This window comes from Panulirus ornatus, chromosome 10 (assembly GCF_036320965.1).
Source record: "Panulirus ornatus isolate Po-2019 chromosome 10, ASM3632096v1, whole genome shotgun sequence".
Taxonomy (NCBI): Eukaryota; Metazoa; Arthropoda; class Malacostraca; order Decapoda; family Palinuridae; genus Panulirus; species Panulirus ornatus.
This window is the reverse complement of record NC_092233.1, coordinates 24,342,463-24,367,556: the sequence shown is the minus strand read 5'-3', so window position 1 is coordinate 24,367,556 and position 25,094 is coordinate 24,342,463. Positions and strand designations below refer to the sequence as shown.

Below are 25,094 nucleotides of genomic sequence, written 5' to 3'. Positions count from 1 at the left end.
ACCCAGTCTGATCCATAACCACTGACCCAGTCTGATCCATAACTACTGACCCAGTCTGATCCATAACCACTGACCCAGTCTGATCCATAACCACTGACCCAGTCTGATCCATAACCAGTGACCCAGTCTGATCCATAACCAATGACCCAGTCTGATCCATAACCAATGACCCAGTCTGATCCATAACCAATGACCCAGTCTGATCCATAACCAATGACCCAGTTTGATCCATAACCAGTGACCCAGTCTGATCCATAACCAATGACCCAGTCTGATCCATAACCAATGATCCAGTCTGATCCATAACCAGTGATCCAGTCTGATCCATAACCAATGACCCAGTCTTCATATATTGTGTACTCGTAAACAAGATCCCATGACCTTGACCTTTGACTCCCGGGACGGAAATAATGAAACTTTCTATGTTGTACCTTTAGCTCAAACTAAGTCTATATCCAATCACCTGATCACGAGATAATGTCCACATAAACGTCTACTGACATTTTAGTACAAACGACCTTATCAACTTGATCCTTCGACTTCCAAACTCGAAATCTTGACCAGTTATAGACCTACCCATGCGGTATCTTTGGGATAACTTCACTTTATATCCAATGACCTGCTCGTGGGTCAATAGCGTAGACAGCAATCAGTACCAATTTCAGTAAGACCTTGTGACTTTAACCTTTAACCCCTTATCTCGGAAACCAACTTGCTTTACTACTACTTATCCTCAAGTGTCTGTGGTACATGTATGGTTCATATCTAATCAGCCAGTCAAAAGATATCGCGTTCACAACACTGGACGAATGCACGAACAGGCGCAAAACAATTTCAAACGAATTTGTCCTATTATTCAACCTCTCAAGGTTGAATATAAAAAAAAAAAGAGCTGAGATACAACACAAGGAACGACAAATCTTGAAAAAGGTCGACTATGCTACAAAGTACGGTGGAAAAGTACACACACACACACACACACACACACACACACACACACACACACACACACGCGCGCGCGCGCGCGCGCACAAGACTTTCCTCCACCAGCCACTGCCTCGTCAACTTCCTAGACTTCATTTATCGCAACTTGGAGGAGAGCAAGATCGTGGCACTCAACTTCGCAGACTTCATTAAGGCTTTCGACTTACTAAAGCATAACATCATTATACTGAAAGCCGTCGACCTAAGACTTTGGGGATGTCTCGTATCATGGCTGGTGGACATCCTGATCGGGCGACACCATACCGTCTGCGTGAGGGAAGCCACATCGACCTCACTAACACTAGCATGTGGTGTACCACAGGACACCAAGATGGGGCCGCACTGCCTCATCCTTGTAAACAACGCTCTGAAGGACAAAAACCACACCTGCAAGTATGTGGACGACTCCACCTTTGGCATCATTATCAGCAACAACTCTCCTGACTTCAGCGCCCTTCAGCACATCATCAGCGACCTTCAGAAGTGGACTACGGCCCAAAACATCACCATCAACCACTCCAAGACTGTGATGATACACATCAACCTGGGCGCAGACAACATCCTGTTCCCTGACATCACTCTAGGCCCTGACTCATCCGGTGGGATGTCAGAATTCAAACTTCTTGATGTCACCATAGACGACTGTTTAACCTGGGAGAGTCAAGTCAGCATTATCATTTAATCTTCCTCATACCATCTGTACCTTCCCCGATAAGTGAAATCACTAGGCGTTCCACCAGCTGAGCTCAGGAATGTCTATACCATCTTCAAATATCTACCTAAGCAAACTTACGCTTCCCCAGCCTGGTCCATCTCACTAACAGCTGCACAGAAGGATCAGCGAGGGAGAGTACAGAAAAGGGAATGCAGAATCATCCAAGATCCATCTTACACCACCTACCAAGAGGCCGTCATCTTGCTGAACTTGTCCTTGTCCACTCTCTCCGACCAACAACGCCAGCTGACACAGCAGTGTGACAATACACTACTGATACACCCTTGTTACAGATACCTCCTCTCCTTGACACCCTTTACTATGGAATGCCTTTCGTCACCACAAGAGCTCGCACAGACAGATGTAAAAACACTCTTCTACCTACCATAGTGAATGATAAATAGTCCATGAACAACAGCATAGCTGTGCAAATGAATAGCTCAGTCCTCCATTAGTAAGGCTATGTGGCATGTCACCAACTGTATTACTCTAACTATTCATAACTTAATGTTCAAGCAAGTGAATATTGTACGGATCAAATCATTTACTCTGTAAACATTCCTGTATATCTGCCACCCACCCTGCGTATCCAGATGCAGCTCACCCAAGGAGAGGAAATATCCAGCCCACCTTGATCTTAAGCTCTTTTATGGCGATTTAACTAACAATTATCATGACCTTCCAGTTGTGTAATATCTGTAATATCTCAACTGTATTTTCAGCCGAACGGCTGCCTAAATCCAATATACGTTTTTATTCATTTACACACACACACACACACACACACACACACACACACACATACACACACACACACACACACACATACATACACACACACACACACACACACACACACACACACACACACACACACACACACACATACACACACACACACATGCACACACATACACACACACACACAAACACACACGAAGTAACTCTTAAAAAAGTAAATGGAAAGTAATACCTACATCTTGAACAAATTATTGGTGCATATCTCTGAAACTCAAAACCAGAAACACCTATGCAATACAGCACTTTAAAACACCTCTGAAACATCAGACCTGGATCACCCCAAGAACATTATACTTGGAACACATCTCTAACATCACACCCGGAACACATCTCCGACGTCACATTTGGAACAACTCTGAAAGTGATACCTGGAATCTTTCTATGATGTCATACCTGGAACACATCTGCACCGTAACGACTTGAACATCTCTGCCTTGTAACACCTGGAACACACCTACAACATCGTACTTGGAACACTTATGGAATATTACACCTGCAAAAAATTAGCAACATAACACCTGGAACACCTCTATATGATCATGAATGGAATACGATTGCAACATCAATCTTGCAACACTGCAACATAAAACCTGAAACACCTCTACATCATCATACCTGGAACACAAATGAAACATCACACCTTCAACAATGCAACATAACAAATGAAACACCTCTGCCACATAAAACCTTGAACAAATCTGCAACATACTTGAAACCATCAGCAACTCAACATATGGAACATCTCTACCACATGAGAAACATAACTGCATATATATATATATATATATATATATATATATATATATATATATATATATATATATATATATATATATATTTCATATATATATATATATATATATATATATATATATATATATATATATATATATATATATATTTCATATATATATATATATATGTATATATATATATATATATATATATATATATATATATATATATATATATACATGGAGAGAATGAGTGAGGAGAGATTGATCGGGAGGATGTGTGTGTCGGGGGTGGAGGGGACGAGGAGAAGAGGGAGACCAAACTGGAGGTAGAAAGATGGAGTGAAGGGGATTTTGTGTGATCGGGGCCTGAACATGCGGGAGGGTGGGGGGGGGGGGGTGAGTTGGAGCGATGTGGTGTACCGCGGTTGACGTGCTGTCAGTGGATTGAATCGGGGCATGTGGAGCGTCTGGGGTAAACCATGGAAAGCTGTGTAGGTATGTATATTTTGCGTGTGTGGACGTATGTATATACATGTGTATGGGGGTGGGTTGGGCCATTTCTTTCGTCTGTTTCCTTGCGCTACCTCGCAAACGCGGGAGACAGCGGCAAAAAAAAAAAAAAAAAAAAAAAAAATATATATATATATATATATATATATATATATATATATATATATATATATATGGAATACAACAACCTGAAGACTGCAAAACAAGGAACACAACACTCAAATCGATTCCCCGAAACACAATACCTAGAGCGCAACAGCACGAATCTGATATCAGAAACACATCTACTACACAATATCTAGAGAACGGTTTGAAACGAATCTGGTGAAATCCGGAATACTCTACCCGGAACGAAACGACCGACAAACGTTTGTGGACAGTGAAACAATATATTTGAAACAAAATGCTGGGAAGGGAACATGTGGAACGCAGCATCGCCAAGACATGGTCACAAGAACGTCAAAGACAAAAGAATAAAATCATGAAATGAAAAACATAGTAACGTGCTAGAAAAGCGAGATTGAAAAAAAAAAAAAGAACGTAAACTGGAAAAAGGAGAGAAAGAAAATGGAAAATAAGAAAACATGGAGGAATTAAACAAGGAGAGACTGGAGTTAAGGAAGAGGTGTGAAGGAGTGCGAATGAATTGGAGTATCACAGAAACAAGATAATATACAAGCGGAAAAGAGAAATTTATATAAGAAATGAGTAAATAATGAACGGGGAAGCGAAAAAAAATGGTCTTTATACAATGAGAAAAGCGCGGGAAGTAAGCAAGATAATAACAAATAGCAAGCAAAGCTGAAAAAAAATATATATATAATAAATATGAAAAGTGTGAAACGAGGTAAGTAACTGTAAATCAAACCAGAAAAATGAAGAAAACGAATAAATAGGAAACTCATGCAAATGAAGTTAGAAAATGTATAAACAGAAGTGAATAACCGTTTGAAGACTATAATCATATAATTACGTGAAATAATAATACTAGACGAAGAAATGCAATGAGTGAACTATATACTATGATTGCGAGAGAGGATAAAAAATGAGAAATTATAAAGTACGAGAAGAGAGTCATATGGACTGACAAGCTTTATGTGGAAAATAACTAATGATGATAAGACGGAAGAGACGACTTAAGACTGGATTCTCAAGATTTTCTTTTTAATATTCGTTTCTTCTCGTAAGAAGGATCAGTGAAAAGAAAATGATTAAGTGTAATCTGTTCTTTTCTTAAAAGAGAAAGAAAAAAATATTATTTCGTCCGCTTTACTGTAGTCCCACATTAAACAATGGGGATATGGGAGAAAAAATTCTACCCATGTAGTTATTCCCTGTGCGTAGAAGAAGGCGACTAAAAAGGGCGGGAGCGTGGGGCTGGAAACCCATCCCTTCTTATATTTCAGTCTATAAAGAAAGGAACAGGAGGAGCTGCGCAATGAGTGCTCATCCTACTCGAAGGCTCAGGTCAGGCTGGGGTGCCTGAGTGTGTGTGGATGTAACCAAGAAGAGAGGAAAGGAGAGATAGGTAGTACGTCTGAGGACAGGAACCTGCATGTCTCAGCTCTGAGTGAAACAAAGCCCAAGAGTAGAGGGGAACAATTGTTTGGAAATACTCTTAGGAATAAAGTCTGGGTTGGTGTTAGAGCAAAAGCTAAGGAAGAGGTAGCACTACTGCTGAAGCAGGAATTGTGGAGACGGTGAAAGAATGTAAGGAAGTGAACTCCAGATTGATGTGGGGTAATATAAATGTGGATTACAAAGTAGTCCCAATGATGTATGGATGTGGGTATGGGTTATACATGATAATGTACGACAGAGGGTGACAGTGTTGGAAATGGAACGTTTGAGGACAATATGCCATGTGAGGAAAGTTGATCGGGTAAGTAACGATAGGATAAGAAAACGGCGTGGCAATAAGAATACAGTTTAGAGAGATGAAGAGTATGTGCTGAAATGGTTGAGGCATATACGGAGAATGAGTGATGAGAGGTTGCCAAAGAGGATTTATGTGTCAGAAGTGGAAGGCACAAGAAGGAAGAGACCAAATCGGAATTGGAAGAACGATGTGAATAAGCTTTTGAATGTTCGGGGCCTGAACATGCAAGAAGGTAAAAAGTGTGCACGGGATAGAGTGACTTTCAGCGATGTGGTATACAGGGGACAACGTGCTGTCAACAGACTGTACCAGAGAATATGAAGACGCCAGGAAAAACCATAGAAAATTTTGTGGAACCTGGTTGTGGACTTGTGGCTGTGTTTTCGGTGCATCATACATGACAGCTACAAAATGGATGTGAGCGAATGAATGAAGCCTTTTCGTCATATGTTCCTTACGCCACCTCGCTAACGTGGGAAACAAAAAACAAATATCAAAGAAAAATGCTTCATGTGTACTGAAAATACAGAACAATATCATTTATTGTTAGACTCAATCAAGGTAATAAGAATCCTCTCAAAGAAAATGAAAAGTTTGAGGATACTTACCGTCAAAGAAAACGGTGACATGAGAACAGCTAAGACACCGTCAGTGTTTTACTATGCCACACAGGATTCCCCAGTTCCATTACGTCTCCCTCACAATCTCCTGTAGTGGTGCTGGGTTGGTATATGCAGAACGAACTGTAAGAGTGAAAAAAATTAAATACTAAAAGAAAAGTATACACACACACACACACACACACACACACACACACACACACACACACACATATATATATATATATATATATATATATATATATATATATATATATATATATATATATATATATATAAAGAAAGCTGAGAGTAAATGTGAATAAGAGCAAGGTTATTAGGTACAGTAGGGCTGAGGGACATGTCAAATGGGAGGTATGTTTGAATGGAGAAAAACTGGAAATGAAGTGTCTTACATATCTAGCAGTGGATTTGGCAGCGGATGGAACCATGGAAGCGGAAGTGAGTCACAAGGTGGGGGAGGGGAAGAAAAGTTCTGGGAGCATTGAAAAATGTCTGGAAGGTGAGAACATTAACTCGGAAAGCAAAAATGGGTATGTCTGAAAGAATAGTGGTTCCAACAATGTTATATGGTTGCGAGGCGTGGGCTATAGATAGGGATGTGCGGAGGAGGGTGGATGTGTTGAAAGTGAGATGTTTGAGGACAATGAGTGCCGTGAGGTGGCTTGATCAAATAAGTAATGAAAGGGTAAGAGAAGTGGTAATAAAAAGAGTGTGGTTGAGAAAGCACAAGAGGGTTTATTGAAATGGTTTGGTCACATGGAGAGAATGAGTGAGGAAAGATTGATAAAGAGGATATATGTGTCAGAGGTGGAGGGAACGAGGAGTAGGAGACCAAATTGGAGTTGGAAGGATGGAGTGAAAAAGAATTTGAGCGATCGGGGCCTGAACATGCAGGAGGGTGAAAGGCGTGCAAGGAATAGAGTGAATTGGAACGACGTGGTATACTGCATGTGAAGGGTGTGGGGTAAACCATGGGAAGTTTTGTGGGGCCTGGATGTGGAAAGGGAGCTGTGGTTTCGGTGCATTATACATGACAGCCAGAGACAGAGTGTGAACGAATGTGGCCTTTGCTGTCTTTTCCAAGCGCTACCTCGGGTGCATGCGGGGAAAGGGGTTGTCATTTCATGTGTGGAGGGGTGGCGACGGAATGAATGAAGGCAGCAAGTACGAATTATGTCATGTATACATATATATATATTTTTTATTATATTTTTTTTATTATACTTTGTCGCTGTCTCCCGCGTTTGCGAGGTAGCGCAAGGAAACAGACGAAAGAAATGGCCCAACCCCCCCCCCCCCCATACACATGTATATACATACGTCCACACACGCAAATATACATACCTACACAGCTTTCCATGGTTTACCCCAGACGTTTCACATGCCTTGATTCAATCCACTGACAGCACGTCAACCCCGGTATACCACATCGCTCCAATTCACTCTATTCCTTGCCCTCCTTTCACCCTCCTGCATGTTCAGGCCCCGATCACAAAAAATCTTTTTCACTCCATCTTTCCACCTCCAATTTGGTCTCCCTCTTCTCCTCGTTCCCTCCACCTCCGACACATATATCCTCTTGGTCAATCTTTCCTCACTCATTCTCTCCATGTGCCCGAACCACTTCAAAACACCCTCTTCTGCTCTCTCAACCACGCTCTTTTTATTTCCACACATCTCTCTTACCCTTACGTTACTCACTCGATCAAACCACCTCACACCACACATTGTCCTCAAACATCTCATTTCCAGCACATCCATCCTCCTGCGCACAACTCTATCCATAGCCCACGCCTCGCAACCATACAACATTGTTGGAACCACTATTCCTTCAAACATACCCATTTTTGCTTTCCGAGATAATGTTCTCGACTTCCACACATTCTTCAAGGCCCCCAGAATTTTCGCCCCCTCCCCCACCCTATGATCCACTTCCGCTTCCATGGTTCCATCCGCTGCCAGATCCACTCCCAGATATCTAAAACACTTCACTTCCTCCAGTTTTTCTCCATTCAAACTCACCTCCCAATTGACTTGACCCTCAACCCTACTGTACCTAATAACCTTGCTCTTATTCACATTTACTCTTAACTTTCTTCTTCCACACACTTTACCAAACTCAGTCACCAGCTTCTGCAGTTTCTCACATGAATCAGCCACCAGCGCTGTATCATCAGCGAACAACAACTGACTCACTTCCCAAGCTCTCTCATCCCCAACAGACTTCATACTTGCCCCTCTTTCCAAAACTCTTGCATTTACCTCCCTAACAACCCCATCCATAAACAAATTAAACAACCATGGAGACATCACACACCCCTGCCGCAAACCTACATTCACTGAGAACCAATCACTTTCCTCTCTTCCTACACGTACACATGCCTTACATCCTCGATAAAAACTTTTCACTGCTTCTAACAACTTTCCTCCCGCACCATATATTCTTAATACCTTCCACAGAGTATCTCTATCAACTCTATCATATGCCTTCTCCAGATCCATAAATGCTACATACAAATCCATTTGCTTTTCTAAGTATTTCTCGCATACATTCTTCAAAGCAAACACCTGATCCACACATCCTCTACCACTTCTGAAACCACACTGCTCTTCCCCAATCTGATGCTCTGTACATGCCTTCACCCTCTCAATCAATACCCTTCCATATAATTTACCAGGAATACTCAACAAACTTATACCTCTGTAATTTGAGCACTCACTCTTATCCCCTTTGCCTTTGTACAATGGCACTATGCACGCATTCCGCCAATCCTCAGGCACCTCACCATATATATATATATATATATATATATATATATATATATATATATATATATATATATATATATATATACATACATACATATGTTGAAATGTATAGGTATGTATATGTACGTGTGTGGACGTGTTTGTATATACATGTGTATGTGGATGGGTTGGGCCATTCTTTCGTCTGCTTCCTTGCGCTACCTCGCTAAAGCAGGAGACAACGACAAGTATAATAAATATATGTAAACAATAAACATATTCTTTTTCCTTATTATCATTATACTTTGTCGCTGTCCCCCCCGCGAGGTAGCCACATTCGTTCACACAGTCTCTAGCTGTCATGTGTAATGGCACCGAAAACACAGCTCCCTTTCCACATCCAGGCCCCACTGAACTTTCAATGGTTTACCCCAGACGCTTCACATGCCCTGGTTCAATCCATTGACGGCACGTCGACCCCGGTATACCATATCGTTCCAATTCACTCTATTCCTTGCACGCCTCTCACCCTCCTGTATGTTCAGGTCCCGATCTCTCAAAATCATTTTCACTCCACCCTTCCACCTCCAATTTGTCTCCCACTTCTCGTTCCCACCACCTCAGACACATATATCCTCTTTGTCAATCTTTCTTCATTCATTCTCTCCATGTGACCAACCATTTCAATACACCCTCTTCTGCTCTCTCAACCACACTCTTTTTATTAAAATTTTCGTGTGTGGCGGGGTGGCGACGAGAATGGATGAAGGCAGCAAGTACGAATATGTACATGTGTATATATGTATATGTCTGTGTATGTATACTTATGTATACGTTGAAGTGTATAGGTATGTATGTATATGTGCGTGTGTGGGCGTTTATGTATATACATGCATATGTGGGTGGGTTGGGCCATTCTTTCGTCTGTTTCCTTGCGCTTCCTCGCTAACGTGGGAGACAGCGACTAAGTATAATAAAATATATATATATATATATATATATATATATATATATATATAAACATTTAAGACATTTGTGCACTTAGGTTTCCAATACACTAAATGAAACAAAGGGAAAAATATCTTAAAGCGCTCAAAAGTGATCCTAGAAACTGTAGAAAAAAGGAAAAAATAATAGCAGCAAAATCAATAGTAGGCAATACCGTTGACATGGGGTGGGGGAGGAGTCCCCTCACCCACGTAGGAAGACACCCACCCCCAGCGCCAACCCACCCGTCCACGATCGGCTGATAAAGTGTTCCACCGCTTTTCCCGATCAGCCGATATGACGCCCCTCCCGAACGATACCATCTTGAGTGCTTTTGTGTGAATTCGAATGCGAAGGGTCAGCAAGGGATAACATCTCACAAACGTGAAGTGATCGAGAGCATGAAGTACCTTTGCAATCCTATCTTAAGCATCAGTGAATTATGAGGGTACTCGAAGGCGTTCAGAAGCGAGGGGATTTATCACTTACTTAAAGAGAACATCACTCTAAAGGGACGTGCCGGGTTAAAACAGTTTCATCATTCGTATTGGTTAAATTGTAGAGAGAGAATGGTATCTCCCATGTTCGGTGTATTTACTAAGAATAGAAAAAAAAAACGAAATGATTGAGAGAGGGCAACACTTGAGTTAAACCAGTGCGCTCAATCTCTTTTCTTTTTTCCCCCTTCCTAAAACCCAAGCATTAACAGGATTTGATACATTTGACGTATTATGTTACAATATCAATCACGGTGATGCTCATTTGTTGCCCCACGTGTGTGTGCAAAGCACCTACGGGTGATACGATATGATGCAAAGAAATAACAAGGAATATGCTTTTGAAAAAGTAATATCAGTAAAATGCTCTTTAATTCAGTATTATCAACACAAAAGGATTCTGACAAAGAAATATATTCATCTCCTTAATGGATAACGTATATGCTGTGCAGGGCGGTGAATAACGCGTATATTTCTTGTGTTAGCTGAGATGGCACGGGTAGCTGAGGCCCTAATCAAAGCCATCCCATTAACGTTATATATATATATATATATATATATATATATATATATATATATATATATATATATATATATATATATAATATATATATATATATATATATATATATACATATATATATTTCTTTCAAACTATTCGCCATTTCCCGCGTTAGCAAGGTAGCGTTAAGAACAGAGGACTGGGCGTCTGAAGGAATATCCTCACCTGGCCCCCTTCTCTGTTCCTTCTTTTGGAAAAAAAAAAAAAAAAAGAGGGGAGGATTTCCAGCCCCCGCTCCCTCCCCTTTTAGTCGCCTTCTACGACACACAGGGAATACGTGGGAAGTATTCTTTCTCCCCTATCCCCAGGGATATATATATATATATATATATATATATATATATATATATATATATATATATATATATATATATATATATATATATATCCTAGTCTGAGCCAGGTACCCATTTTATCGACCAACCCCTAGGGGTGGATGAACAATTAGGTTGACTGTGGACCGACTGCCGCACCCAGGAATCGAACCTATGCGCTCGACCCTGGGCGGGGGCACGTGAATCCGTCACGGTCAGGAATGCTAACCGATACATCACAAGGTGGTACATAATAGATATGCTGTAGAGGCTGACAGATAATGGATATGCTGTAGAGGCTGACAGATAATGGATATGCTGTAGAGGCTGACAGATAATGGATATGCTGTAGAGGCTGACAGATAATAGATATGCTGTAGAGGCTGACAGATAATGGATATGCTGTAGAGGCTGACAGATAATGGATATGCTGTAGAGGCTGACAGATAATAGATATGCTGTAGAGGCTGACAGATAATGGATATGCTGTAGAGGCTGACAGATAATGGATATGCTGTAGAGGCTGACAGATAATAGATATGCTGTAGAGTCTGACAGATAATGGATATGCTGTAGAGGCTAACAGATAATAGATATGCTGTAGAGGCTGACAGATAATGGATATGCTGTAGAGGCTGACAGATAATGGATATGCTGTAGAGGCTGACAGATAATGGATATGCTGTAGAGGCTGACAGATAATGGATATGCTGTAGAGGCTGACAGATAATGGATATGCTGTAGAGGCTGACAGATAATGGATATGCTGTAGAGGCTGACAGATAATGGATATGCTGTAGAGGCTGACTGATAATAGATATGCTGTAGAGGCTGACAGATAATGGATATGCTGTAGAGGCTGACAGATAATGGATATGCTGTAAAGGCCGACAGATAATGGATATGCTGTAGAGGCTGACAGATAATGGATATGCTGTAGAGGCAGACAGATAATGGATATACTGTAGAGGCTGACAGATAATGGATATGCTGTAGAGGCTGACAGATAATGGATATGCTGTAGAGGCTAACAGATAATGGATATGCTGTAGAGGCTGACAGATAATGGATATGCTGTAGAGGCTGACAGATAATGGATATGCTGTAGAGGCTGACAGATAATGGATATGCTGTAGAGGCTGAAAGATAATGGATATACTGTAGAGGCTGACAGATAATGGATATGCTGTAGAGGCTGACAGATAATGGATATACTGTAGAGGCTGACAGATAATGGATATGCTGTAGAGGCTGACAGATAATGGATATGCTGTAGAGGCTGACAGATAATGGATATACTGTAGAGGCTGACAGATAATGGATATGCTGTAGAGGCTGACAGATAATGGATATGCTGTAGAGGCTGACAGATAATGGATATGCTGTAGAGGCTGACAGATAATGGATATGCTGTAGAGGCTAACAGATAATGGATATGCTGTAGAGGCTGACAGATAATGGATATGCTGTAGAGGCTGACAGATAATGGATATACTGTAGAGGCTGACAGATAATGGATATGCTGTAGAGGCTGACAGATAATGGATATGCTGTAGAGGCTGACAGATAATGGATATGCTGTAGAGGCTGACAGATAATGGATATGCTGTAGAGGCTGACAGATAATAGATATGCTGTAGAGGCTGACAGATAATAGATATGCTGAAGAGGCTGACAGATAATGGATATGCTGCAGAGGCAGACAGATAATGGATATGCTGTAGAGGCTGACAGATAATGGATATGCTGTAGAGGCTGGAGGAAGGATGATGGATATGCTGTAGTACAGAGGGTAGTGGATAATGGAAACGCTGTACAGAGTGCTGGATAACGGATATGTTGTACAAAGTGCTGAATAATGGATATGTTGTACAGGGTGCTGAATGATGGTTATGTTGTATAAGGCACTGGATAATGGTCATGTTAAATAGGGTGCTAGACAAAGGTTATGTTGTACAGGGTGCTAGATAATGGTTATGTTGTACAGGGTGCTGGATAATGGTTACGTTGTACAGGTTACTGGATAATGGTCATGTTGTACAGGGTGCTGGATAATGGTTATGTTTTACAAAATGCTGGATAATGGTTATGTTGTACGGGGTGCTGGATAATGGTTATGTTGTACAGGTTACTGGACAATGGTCATGTTGTACAGGGTGCTGGATAATGGTTATGTTGTACAAAATGCTGGATAATGGTTATGTTGTACAGGGTGCTGGATAATAGTTTTGTACAGGATACTCTATAATGGTTATGTTGCACAGGGTACTGGATAATGGTCATGTACAGGGTGACGGAAAATGGTTATGTTGTACAGGGTGCTAGATAATGGTTATGTTGCACAGGGTACTGGATGATGGTCAGGAATAGGGTGTTGGAAAATGGTTATGTTGTACAGGGGTGTTGGATAATAGTTATGTTGTACAGGGTGCTGGATAAAGGATACGTTGTACAGTGCCCAATAATGGATATGTTGAACAGGGTGCTTGATAACAGGTATGTTGTACATGGTGCTGGATAAAGGATATGTCGTAGAGAGTGCTGGATAATAGTTATGTTGTACAGGGTGCTGGATAAAGGATATGTTGTACAGGGTGCTAGATAATGTACAAATTTTACATGGTGCTAGATAATTGATGTTGTACAGGGTGCTGGATAATGGTTATACTGTACATGGTACTGAATAAAGGATATTGTGCGCAGAGTGCTGGAAAAAAAAAGATATGTTGTATAAGGTGCTGGATAATGGTTGTTTTACAGGGTGCTTGGTAACCGATATGTTGTACAGGGTGCTGGATAATGGATATGTTCTTCAGTGTGTTGGATAAAGGATATGTTGTACAGGGTACTGGATAATGGATATGTTGTACAGGGTGCTGGATAATGGATATGTTGTTCAGGGTGCTGGATAATGGATATGCTGTACAGGGTGCTGGATAAAGGATATGTTGTATAGAGTGCTGGATAAAGGATATGTTGTACAGGGTGCTGGATAAAGGATATGTTGTATAGGGTGCTGGAAATTGGTTATGTTGCACAGGGTGCTGGATAAAGGATATGTTGTATAGGGTGCTGGATAATGGTTATGTTGTATAGGGTGCTGGATAATGGTTATGTTGTACAGGGTGCTGGATAAAGGGTAAGCTGTATCGGTGTGCTGGATAAAGGATATGTTGCACAGGGGACTGGATAATATGTCGTATAGGGTGCTGGAAAATGGTTATATTGTACAGGGTGCTGGATAATGGTTATGTTGTACAGGGTGCTGGATAATAGATATGCTGTATATGGTGCTGGATAATGGATATGTTGTGCAGGGTGCTGGATAATGGATATGTTATACAGGGTGCTGGATAATGGATATGTTGTTCAGGGTGTTGAATAATGGACATGCTGAACAGGGTGGTGGTAAACAGATATGCTATACAGGCAGGTAGCCATGCAGTTGTATGAATGCTAAGGATGTATTTTCCTGGTCGACGGCAGCCTTTCCTGGTGTAGTTGATGTCCTGCTCGCACAGGGTGTTACTGTCATTTAATACAGAGGGTAAGTTCTTGTGGGTGGTAACCTGTCTTAGGTAGTGGTTTCTTGTGGTGGTGGGTATGTTGTCAAGAGTGGTGGGTTAGGTCATAGAGCGAGTGGGGTAAACTGTTGTCTAGGGAGGTGGGCAAGTAGTTGGGGGTGGTGGGTAAGTTGTCGTGAGTGGTGGGTAAAATGTTGTCCAGGATGGTGGGTAAATCGTTGTGGCTGGTGGGTGAGTTGTTCAAGGAGGTGGGTAACTTGTCGTGAGTGTCGTGTATGTTGCTGTTCAGAGAGGTAAGTCGTTGTAAGTAGTGGGTAAGTTATCTTGGATGATGAGTAAGTTGTCCTGGGTGATGGATACCGTGTCGTAAGTGGCGGTGAGTAAGATGTCCTAGGTGGTAAGTTGTCCTGGGTGATCTGAAAAGTCGGTGTTGAGTGATGGACGATCTGTCCTATTTTGAGGGTGAATGGACGGGTGGGGTGGGGTGGGGTGGGGTGGGGTGGGTTGGGGTGCACATCATTCGTCCAGGATAGTGAGAGGAGTGAGAGGAGGGACACGTTAATTGTCCTGGATAGTCGGAAGGGAGGACACGACCATCGCCCTGGATAGCGGAAGAAGGGAAGACACGCTATTCGCCCTGGCTAGTGGGTGGAGTAAGAAGGAATGGGTAAGGGGAGAGGCGAGAGCGGGAGGGGTCACGTATTTCCACGGGGAAGCAGCAACATTTCTGGCGGCTGCTACAACGCACCACCTGGAGGAGGCTGGGCGGGAACGAACCGTAAAGGTAAACACACTGAAGGCGGCACGTGAAGCGTGAGACGCCACAGGAAAAAATCTAGGGTGAATGCGACCGTAATGATATGCAGACCAAACAAGAACGTTGTTGAAATTCAATGACATCTTGGGAGTGGCGCCCGCGGGCGGCGCGCGCTGTCGTTGCGCCTCCTCCTCCTCCTCCTGTGGTTGTTGCCTGCCTCGCCCGCAACGTAAAGTAATTATTACTGACGTTATCTCTCGCTATTTCTGGTTTATTACAGCAAGGAATGGAGCTGCCATTTTGTTTCTTTTGTTATATATATATATATATATATATATATATATATATATATATATATATATATATATATATATATATATATATATACATAATCCCCTTAGGGATAGGGGAGAAAGAAAACTTTCCCATGTATTCCCTGCGTGTCCTTCGAGGCGATTAAAGGGAGTAGGAGCGGATGGCCTGGAAATCCTTCCCTCCTGTTTTGATCATTCAAAAGAAGGAACAGAGAAGGGGCCAAGTGAGGATTTTTCCCCTATTAGACACAATCATGTTTTTTACTCTAACTCGTTAATGCGGGAAATGGCGAATATGTTCAACACACACACACACATATATATATATATATATATATATATATATATATATATATATATATATATATATATATATATATATCATCCCTAGGGATAGGGGAGAAAGAATACTTCCCACGTATTCCCTGCGTGTCGTACAAGGCGACTAAAAGGGGAGGGAGCGGGAGGCTGCAAATCCTCCCCTCCTGTTTATAATTTTCCAAGAGAGGGAACGGATAGGTGGGCCAAGTGAGGATATACCCTCTAAGGCTCACTCCTCTGTTCTTAACGCTACCTTGCTAATGCGGGATAAGGCGAATATGTATGGAAAAGAGAGAGAGAGAGAGAGAGAGAGAGAGAGAGAGAGAGAGAGAGAGAGAGAGAGAGAGAGAGAGAGAGAGAGAGAAAAAAAAAAATATATATATATATATATATATATATATATATATATATATATATATATATATATATATATATATACAGAAAAATCACATCAAATCCGTAATGTCATGAATACTGAAACACAACTAAGAAAAAGAAGCACGAGAATCCAGGGAGCTTTCGTGTATTACCACATCTTAAGAGGACTAGTTACGGAAAGAGAAAATGGATACAACAGAGTTGGCTATCAGGTCAAGGTGAGGTAGAGGATGGGTCACAGAGACCCTTGTGCCAGCCTTGCCTCTTACCAGCTGTAAGGTCACTTGACCCTATTCCATGTTTCCTTCAGTTCTGTATACAATAGCCATTACTGCGTATACTTTGTAACTAGTCCTCTGAAGATGTATGAATACACGAAAGCGCTCAGGATTCTCGTGTTTTCTTTACCTGGTGGTGTTTCTGGAAAATGGACTCCGCCTGCGTGAAATCACACATAGAGTGAGAGGTCACTTTTTCAAGGACAAATGATGATTGTCAATTGACGAAAGATAATACGGCCTCACCAGAGGCCGTAACGCAACAATTGAGCTGCAGGAGCCCCTGGATGAGGGGTATCGGGGCTAAAACCCCAAAGGCCCTTTATAAAAAGGATCCCAACGCTGTAAACATACTCACACATGGAGAGATAGATAGCTAGACAGATAAATAAGACAGACATACAGATAGATACATATAGAGCTATATCGTATCATGAAAATAACCCTTCACCCACTGCGATCCCCCCCACCGCACACTGTACACACACATATCTATCTACTTTTCAGCAAGAAAAAGGCTGACGTCATTAAATGAGAACGCAACGCTATGCTTGGAGGCTGGCTGGCTCGGAGCTCAGACCCCTGCGCCATCAAAGACCCGCGCGGTGCAGACAGAGACCACGGGATGCCGCCGCCCTTCTACACCCTGCCGGGGACGTGCTCGGCATTGAACAACCTGAGTCCTGGTGCCTAATCGGAAAGCTGTCACACTGAAACACATCAACTAACTCATTCATAATACTCAAACGTTGGTACTGTATCACATCAAATCGTTGTTGTGCGAGTATGAGGAGGGAACAATGTAAATACATAATTACACTGACAGTGTCGCCTTCTATGACAGTGTGTGTGTGGCTTGTGTGATATCATATATACATGACTTTGTGTCATCTTTAATCCTTTCATCAGAAGATAACTTCTTGACCAATTCACAATCCGTGGGTAAACTTTGTAATGTAGAGTTGTGTTAATACTGAATACATTAATTTCCTATTAACACTCTCGAATGTTGACTTATTTAGCCAGTCCAACTCTGATAGCGCGTGAAAGCTATAGCTGGTCGTTGGCTGGATGGTTGTTTGGGTCTTAGACTTATTAAACTGCCAGGGTAATTATGGCCACCATCGTCAGGCTACTAACACAAACTGAGAAATCTTTTAAGCCTTGCTTCTGAGAGTATACGAGACTTACTAATAGTTAGAGAAACCTATTCAGTTAACTCAAAAATTATTACACTAATGAAATATAATTCTATAGGTTTTAAAGTGAAACCTATTCAGTTAACTCAAAAATCATTACACTAATGAAATATATTTCAAAAGGTTCTAAAGTAATCGCATATTTCTTTTTCGAATGACACATACAAGTCTCCGATCCGGAAAAGATAATATTGTGACAACCTTCATAATTATACAAGGGTAGTACGGATGGGCCGCCGTGGTGCAGCGGTGAGTGTTCCTGACTGACATATTCCAGGGCCGCTCAGGGTCGAACGCATAGGTTCGAATCCTGGTTGCGGCAGTCTGTCCACAGTCAACCCAGTTGTTCATCTACCCCTAGGATTGGTCGATGAAATGGGTACCTGGATCAGGCTAGTATATATATATATATATATATATATATATATATATATATATATATATATATATATATATATAGCGTTAATGGGACGGATTTGATTAGGACCTCAGCTGCCTGGACCATCTCAGATAACATGAAAAAAAGAGATCATAATACCGTGTATAAGGTCAAAGGAAGGTTCTTGTCATGTACTCAAGCAAAATTTCCAGTAATCGAGGCACACTTCTGATGCTGCATAAACATATTCGCAAACGTGGTCAGCGTGCAGGTCAAAGTGAAGCAATTAACATCCACCTTAAAATCACGGTATATAAGGTAATAAAAATAATCATACAGTGATCATAGTACTCAATGTGTACTACGTCGTGCTAAGAATGACATTTAACTTGATCAAGCAAATAAGTACGAGTTTCTGTATCACAAGTTCCAGCCGCGGAGAAAAACCTTGCAGGAAAGAGATAAATTCTATAGAAATAAAAGGGACGTGAAAAGGAGAGGGGTAACATGAGTGTTTTTTGAGGAGGTTGAAAAACTGCCTTTTAAGAACAAATTGGAGGCAAAATGACAGTCCGAGAAAAAGATCCTTTTTGGTGATTTACGGTAAGTTTACTGTGTTGTCAAGGAAAAGATAAGTGGACATCAACACAAGCTCATGCATCGTATAGTCAGTGGTGCCATGCCTACCAAATTTCACAAGTTCAGCAAGAAATTTTCAAAAAACAGAATACAGGTAAAGGACGACACAGTGAATTAACTTTTCGAATTGTTAATTAACGTACAGATAACTGAATGGATAATAACCAGGAAATATACATATATGCATATATCTATATCTTGGAAAGGATCACAATTTTGCGCGTGATCAAGATATTCCTATGAGTCCACGGGGACTCACAGGAATATCTATCTATCTATCTATCTATCTATATATATATATATATATATATATATATATATATATATATATATATACATACATACATACATACATACATACATCCAAGATGTTACAAATTCAGTTTATCTGCACTTAAAGATATTCGAATACGCAACAACAAAGTTTCTTCAAAAGACTTCCAATCACAGCAGAATAGCAGTGCGAACACTGGAAGAAGACCCACCCTCCTAAACCCTGTACAGATATCAGACGACCCCTAGCCACAGCAAAGTTACAGAGCGAACATTAAAAGACCTCCAGGCATTGCAAAGCGAACATTAAAAAAAAAAAACAGTCACAGTTACACAGCGAATGTCAATAGATCCTCCCCATTGACTGTCGTTATAGTATGAAATCATATGACCTCGCGCCCCCTACGAACACAAACACGACACAAGCCGTATGAAGGGAGGAAGAACAGGTAATGCAATACCCACACCACATCACGTCCAGGCCAGAGTGTATAAATAAATACATGTGTAGCTCGCTATGGAAAACGACCAGACACGTTTTTGTACACACTTGCTCTTCATACAGACAGACAGACAGACAGACCATGACACCAGCGCAATTGATTTAATCTACATGAAAATGAGATAAGCTTCAGGAAAAAAAGAATATCTGTAAAAATACAAAAAGTAAAGTTATAAGAGTATAAACGAACACACCGATGCTCAGGGGATACGAGAACACCAAACCACTATCTGCATCCAGGAAATACTTAATGGCGAAGAACTCTTTAATGTGATTTATAATTTCGTCCCTCACTGCCTGTCTGTCTGGATGCAAAATTCAAGCATTCTGTGTGGGTGTGGCGAGGGGAGTCTGTTGGTCTGACTACATGACCCAGTACCATCAGATCTAACGCCTTAAATTATCTAATGCAGAAAAAAAAAACAAGGATCGTAACCACAAATCGAGAGAGAGAGAGAGAGAGAGAGAGAGAGAGAGAGAGAGAGAGAGAGAGAGAGAGAGAGAGAGAGGAGTCGGTCTGGTATGCTGCGTAACAACTGTCTAAAATCACATAACTCTTCCTGCGTTAGAGGGGTCACGCAAGGACAAGTGGGAAAATATTATAATGGTAACAACATAACATCACGTACGTCTGTCTCTCCCTCTGGTTCCTGGCCGTACAGGGAGCACTCGACCGCCGGCCTCAAGTGAACAGCAAATAATAATAATAAAAAAAAAAAGGTTTTCCCAAACTTCCCACGTTGATCTTTCCTTATCATGACCGATGATTAATCTAAATCTCCCAGCATTGGCTGAAGAGCTGGGCTGGGTGATCAACTGGTAGAGGAAACTGCTCCAATAAACTAATCGGGTAAAATATGCAAACACCAAGACTGTAATACTAGGAAAGGCTAGGCCTTGCATAACTCTATAGAAATTACATTGCGAAGTATTCCCTCAGCGTCAGAATTCCATAGGGTTAGATTTCTCTCAAAGACGCGTGTTTATAATCTGATCATTTCCCATGTTTAGCCATGCGCCGCAGGGAGGAGGAGGAGGAGTGTGGGAGCTGTGGGAGGAGGGGAAGCCCATGGAGAGTTGCCGCATTAAATATACAGAGTGGCGGCGTTTGTCCCAGTGTTTGGGGGGAGCTGCAGGCGATGCAAGACTGAGTGGTAAATATAGAGGCTTCTCTCGTGTGTCAAAATGGCAAAGGCTCTGAGAGAGAGAGAGAGAGAGAGAGAGAGAGAGAGAGAGAGAGAGAGAGAGAGAGAGAGAGAGAGAACCAGACTGGTTGCTTATGAATGACCGTGAAAGACGACAGGATTACGCAATTAGCTGGCGTCTTTAATCATTCGTGCTTGCACATGAATTATTTAGGGAGCTTACAGGTATTCCCAGGTCGGGCTGATAAACGGCCGTGAAATCTATATCAGGTTTACGGGAGGTCGATCTCTTACTTTTACTCATTTCTTTTTTTCTTTAACGAAAAAACTCTCAAAAGAAAAACGAAAAAAAGAAATACTCCCATAAATATGAGAGAATTATGCAAACAGTTTCACTCGGGGAGGGCCACAAAATGACTGCTGGCGAGGGTGATGGTGGTGGTGGTGGTGGGGAGGGGAGGAGTGTAGCGAGGGGCGGCAGCGTGTGGGCCGAAGCCCGGCGGCCGGGGTCCCAGGCCCCTGAAGACAGGCAACGCTGGAAGGCGTGGCTGGAAGGCGCCATCACCTTTAAGCCGCGCTCCAGGCGCGCCGGAGAGATGCTACCTTTACCAGCCGCCAGCGAATTATAGCATTCCCTGCTAATTATTAGAGGACTCCGTCAGCCTCGAATCCCAGGAGACGGTGACGGAATAATTCAGCTGAGGTTCCCGACAGCCCCAGGGAAGCCTCCGGCAGGGCGCGCGAGGCTCCTGGCGACACTGTAACCTTAGGAGGAGCATCGTGACTCTGGGAGCCTGCAGGGGGAGTGTGGACTGAAGCATAGCTCATAGTGACGCCCTGATCAATACCTCGGGCTCTGGGACCTGCAGCAGTGGCGGCACTACTCCTCCTCCTCCTCCTCCTCCCTAGACCCCGTTATCCTGGACGATAAGGCCCTGGCACAGGTAAACAAGAAGCCACGGTGGAGACGCCGTCCCTCCTCCTGATCCCCACGGTCTACTTCGTGGTTCTCACTACATGTAATTCATCACCCACATCACAAATGAAGTCACGTAAATCTAAAACATTTACTCGCTGGAATCACAGATCTAAAAAAAAAAAAAAAAAAAGAAAAAAAAATGGTGTTCTAAATCTAACAGTCACCACTTTTATCAATTTCAAACTGCTACGGCTTGACGGTATATCATGCGCAATTCAACGTTATGCAAATATATGTATGAATACATGGGGACAATTATCCCTCATCTCAACGAAAATCGGAAATTTTTCATCTCCCTTCAACGTATGAACAACATGAATCACTTCTTTTTTTTTTTTTTTTCCTTCCAAGAAGCCAACCTTTCCCCTCTTCTCCAACCAGGATCCTAATGTCGGGGTTTCCGCCCTTCCCGGCTATGGCCTGGGGCTTCTATCTTGGCTCCAGGAGGCCCTGGAAGACTTAGAGAGAGAGGGGCGGCGGCCGTAGGGGCGACCGCCGGGCAACGGGATGATTTAGACACGCCCTTAGAGGCACCAAAGCTGAAAATCATCAATTCAGGGCGGCCGGGTTTAACAGGAGGGTAGAGCAGTTTCTTAGCCGGAGTTTGCTGGCTGCTGCGTCTGTATGGTGGCTACTGGCTCTCTTCACCAGAACTTGCCTCCGCCGTCCTAACTGTGTGGCCACGTCTACGGCAGTCTTAACTGTGTGGCCACGTCTACGGCAGTCTTCACTGTGTGGCCACGTCTACGGCAGTCTTAACTGTGTGGCTGCATCTATGAAAGTCTTGACTGTGGCCTCGTCTGTAGGAGTCTTAAGTGTGGCCTCGTCTATGGCAGTTTTAACTGTGGCCTCGTCTATGGCAGTATTAACTGTGGCCTCGTCTACGTCAGTCTTAGATATGGTCTTCGCTGTTGGTCATCACTGTCTTCACGGTGGTCTTTCATCTAATCTCCGTCGTTGGTCTGGTCTCGGGTCCTCCCTCTCGTATTTCTAACTTTCGTCTTCCGTTTTACATTCGTTTCTTTGACCTTCGTACTAGTGTCAACGTAAGTGTTCCTCGTAGTGTTAATTCTAACAACCGTGAGCAGTTTTACGTACGGTCTCTATACTGGTCTTTTTTTTTTACTTTTTAATTCTGGTCTCGAGTCTTATCTATATGGGTCCCTGATTTTTTTTATTTATTTTTTTATACAAGTCTCTCGTATTTTTTCTACTCGTCTTTTATTTTTTCTGTACCGGTCTTTAATTTTCGTTCTGTACTGTTCTATCTTTTTTCTACACCGATCTTTCATTTGTGTTCTACACTAGTCTCAATTTTTCATTTAAACTGATCACTCGTTTTCTTTTCTCACCAGTCTATATGTTTCAAACTGGTAGCTAGTTTTAATAGTCAAACAGGCTAAATTTCACACAGTTTCTCTGAATTTTTACACCTATCTTTAAGGGTCAATTTTCGTCTCTAATATCTATATTGGTCTGGCATATCTTTATGCTGGTTATCTCTGATATCAGTCATGTCTCCAAGGCAGACATATCGAGAGTTCATACACCTTAGCTCTGGTGTTCTCCTCCGTGGCAGTCTCATTACGCGCAAGCTGATAAATGTTCAGAGGAGAGGTTGTTGAATATAGACGTGATGAGAATTGCTTTTTATATTTCTAAGCGTTCAAAGGAGAGACTGTTGGACATGAACGTGATGAGGGCAGTTATTTTTTTCTATTTCTAACTTTGATTTTTTGTTTTAGTTATTTCTAGCATCATTTTTTTTCCACTTCAAACTCTGACCTTTCATGTTACAGTTATTTCTAGCAACTATGCCAGTTATTAACGAGGATGTACGCGCCCCACAGTCAGTTCTGGGATCTCTGCACCAGCCAGCACCCTACCTTTAATCTACTTCACACCACAACCAGATCTGGATTCATCTTCAATTTCGATATGGCGATATGGAATCATTCTCTCTCTCTCTCTCTCTCTCTCTCTCTCTCTCTCTCTCTCTCTCTCTCTCTCTCTCTCTCTCTCTCGTCCCCCTCTTGTCTAGATTAGGCTGTTTCCTGTACGTACTAACTTCTAGAAGTACACTTGCTGATAATTACACAACCCTGACACCTTTCGCCATCGTATATTTCTTTCCCTTTAGAGTACATACACTGTATCTGAAACAGATCATTCAAGAATATCCGTACAGTGTAGCCAGTACAGTGTTTAGCGAAGTCAGAACACACTCTGAAGTGTAGCGAACATTCGGTATATACTGCGCCCAATACCCATAGTACAGTGTAGCCAGATCACAGTGTGCAGTATAGTCGTTACACATTGTACAATGTTGTCAGTACAGCGTAGTCAGTACACATGTACAGTGCAGCCAGTATACACTGAAGTGATTAACACTATACAGTTGACCCAGTGCACAATGTACAATGCAGCCAAAACACAGAGTACAGTGTAGTCAGTACACAGTGTAGCCAGTACACACTATACAGTGCAGCCAGAACACACTATAAAGTGTAGTCTGTACACACTGTACAATGTAACCATTACATACCATACAGTGTAGCTAGTACCAAATGCGCACTGAAGCCAGTACGGAAACAATATACAGCGTAAGCAGTACACTCTGTACAGCGATGCCAGTTCACGCTGTACAGTTTAGCCAGTACCCACTGCACAGTGTAGCCAGTGCGCACTGTAATGAATAACTTGTCTTCAGTGTACAGTGTAAGAGGCGCCCCTGGGCACTATGAATATAGAGCACAACATGTAATCAGTGTACAGTATTACAAGCATTAGTACATACTATTAATACAACAACAGAGGCAACTGGATCCAGAAACCATTTTTAATTACTAACATTAGACATATAATTACATATTACATTATTGCAAAATTACATTGCATTATAGAATGTAATTAAGACATGACATGTTAAACCCCATGGGCACGACAGAACGCCCCTTGAGCAACAAGGAACGATCCCTCTAGCGCGACGGATCGCCCCTGAGCACAACAGTAAGACCCTTGCGCACGACGGAACAGCCCCCTTTAGCGC

The 25,094-nt window shown here is 42.0% G+C and overlaps 1 long non-coding RNA gene across 2 annotated transcripts in view; it reads right to left on the bottom strand.

Moving 5' to 3' along the window:
• The window catches only part of LOC139750665 (uncharacterized), a 363,938-nt gene that overhangs the window by 56,974 nt on the left and 281,870 nt on the right, over positions 1–25,094 (bottom strand). For both annotated transcript variants that reach the window (XR_011713195.1, XR_011713196.1), the window contains one exon: positions 6,235–6,369. This is a non-coding gene — a long non-coding RNA (uncharacterized lncRNA). The remainder of the gene's footprint in view (positions 1–6,234; positions 6,370–25,094) is intronic.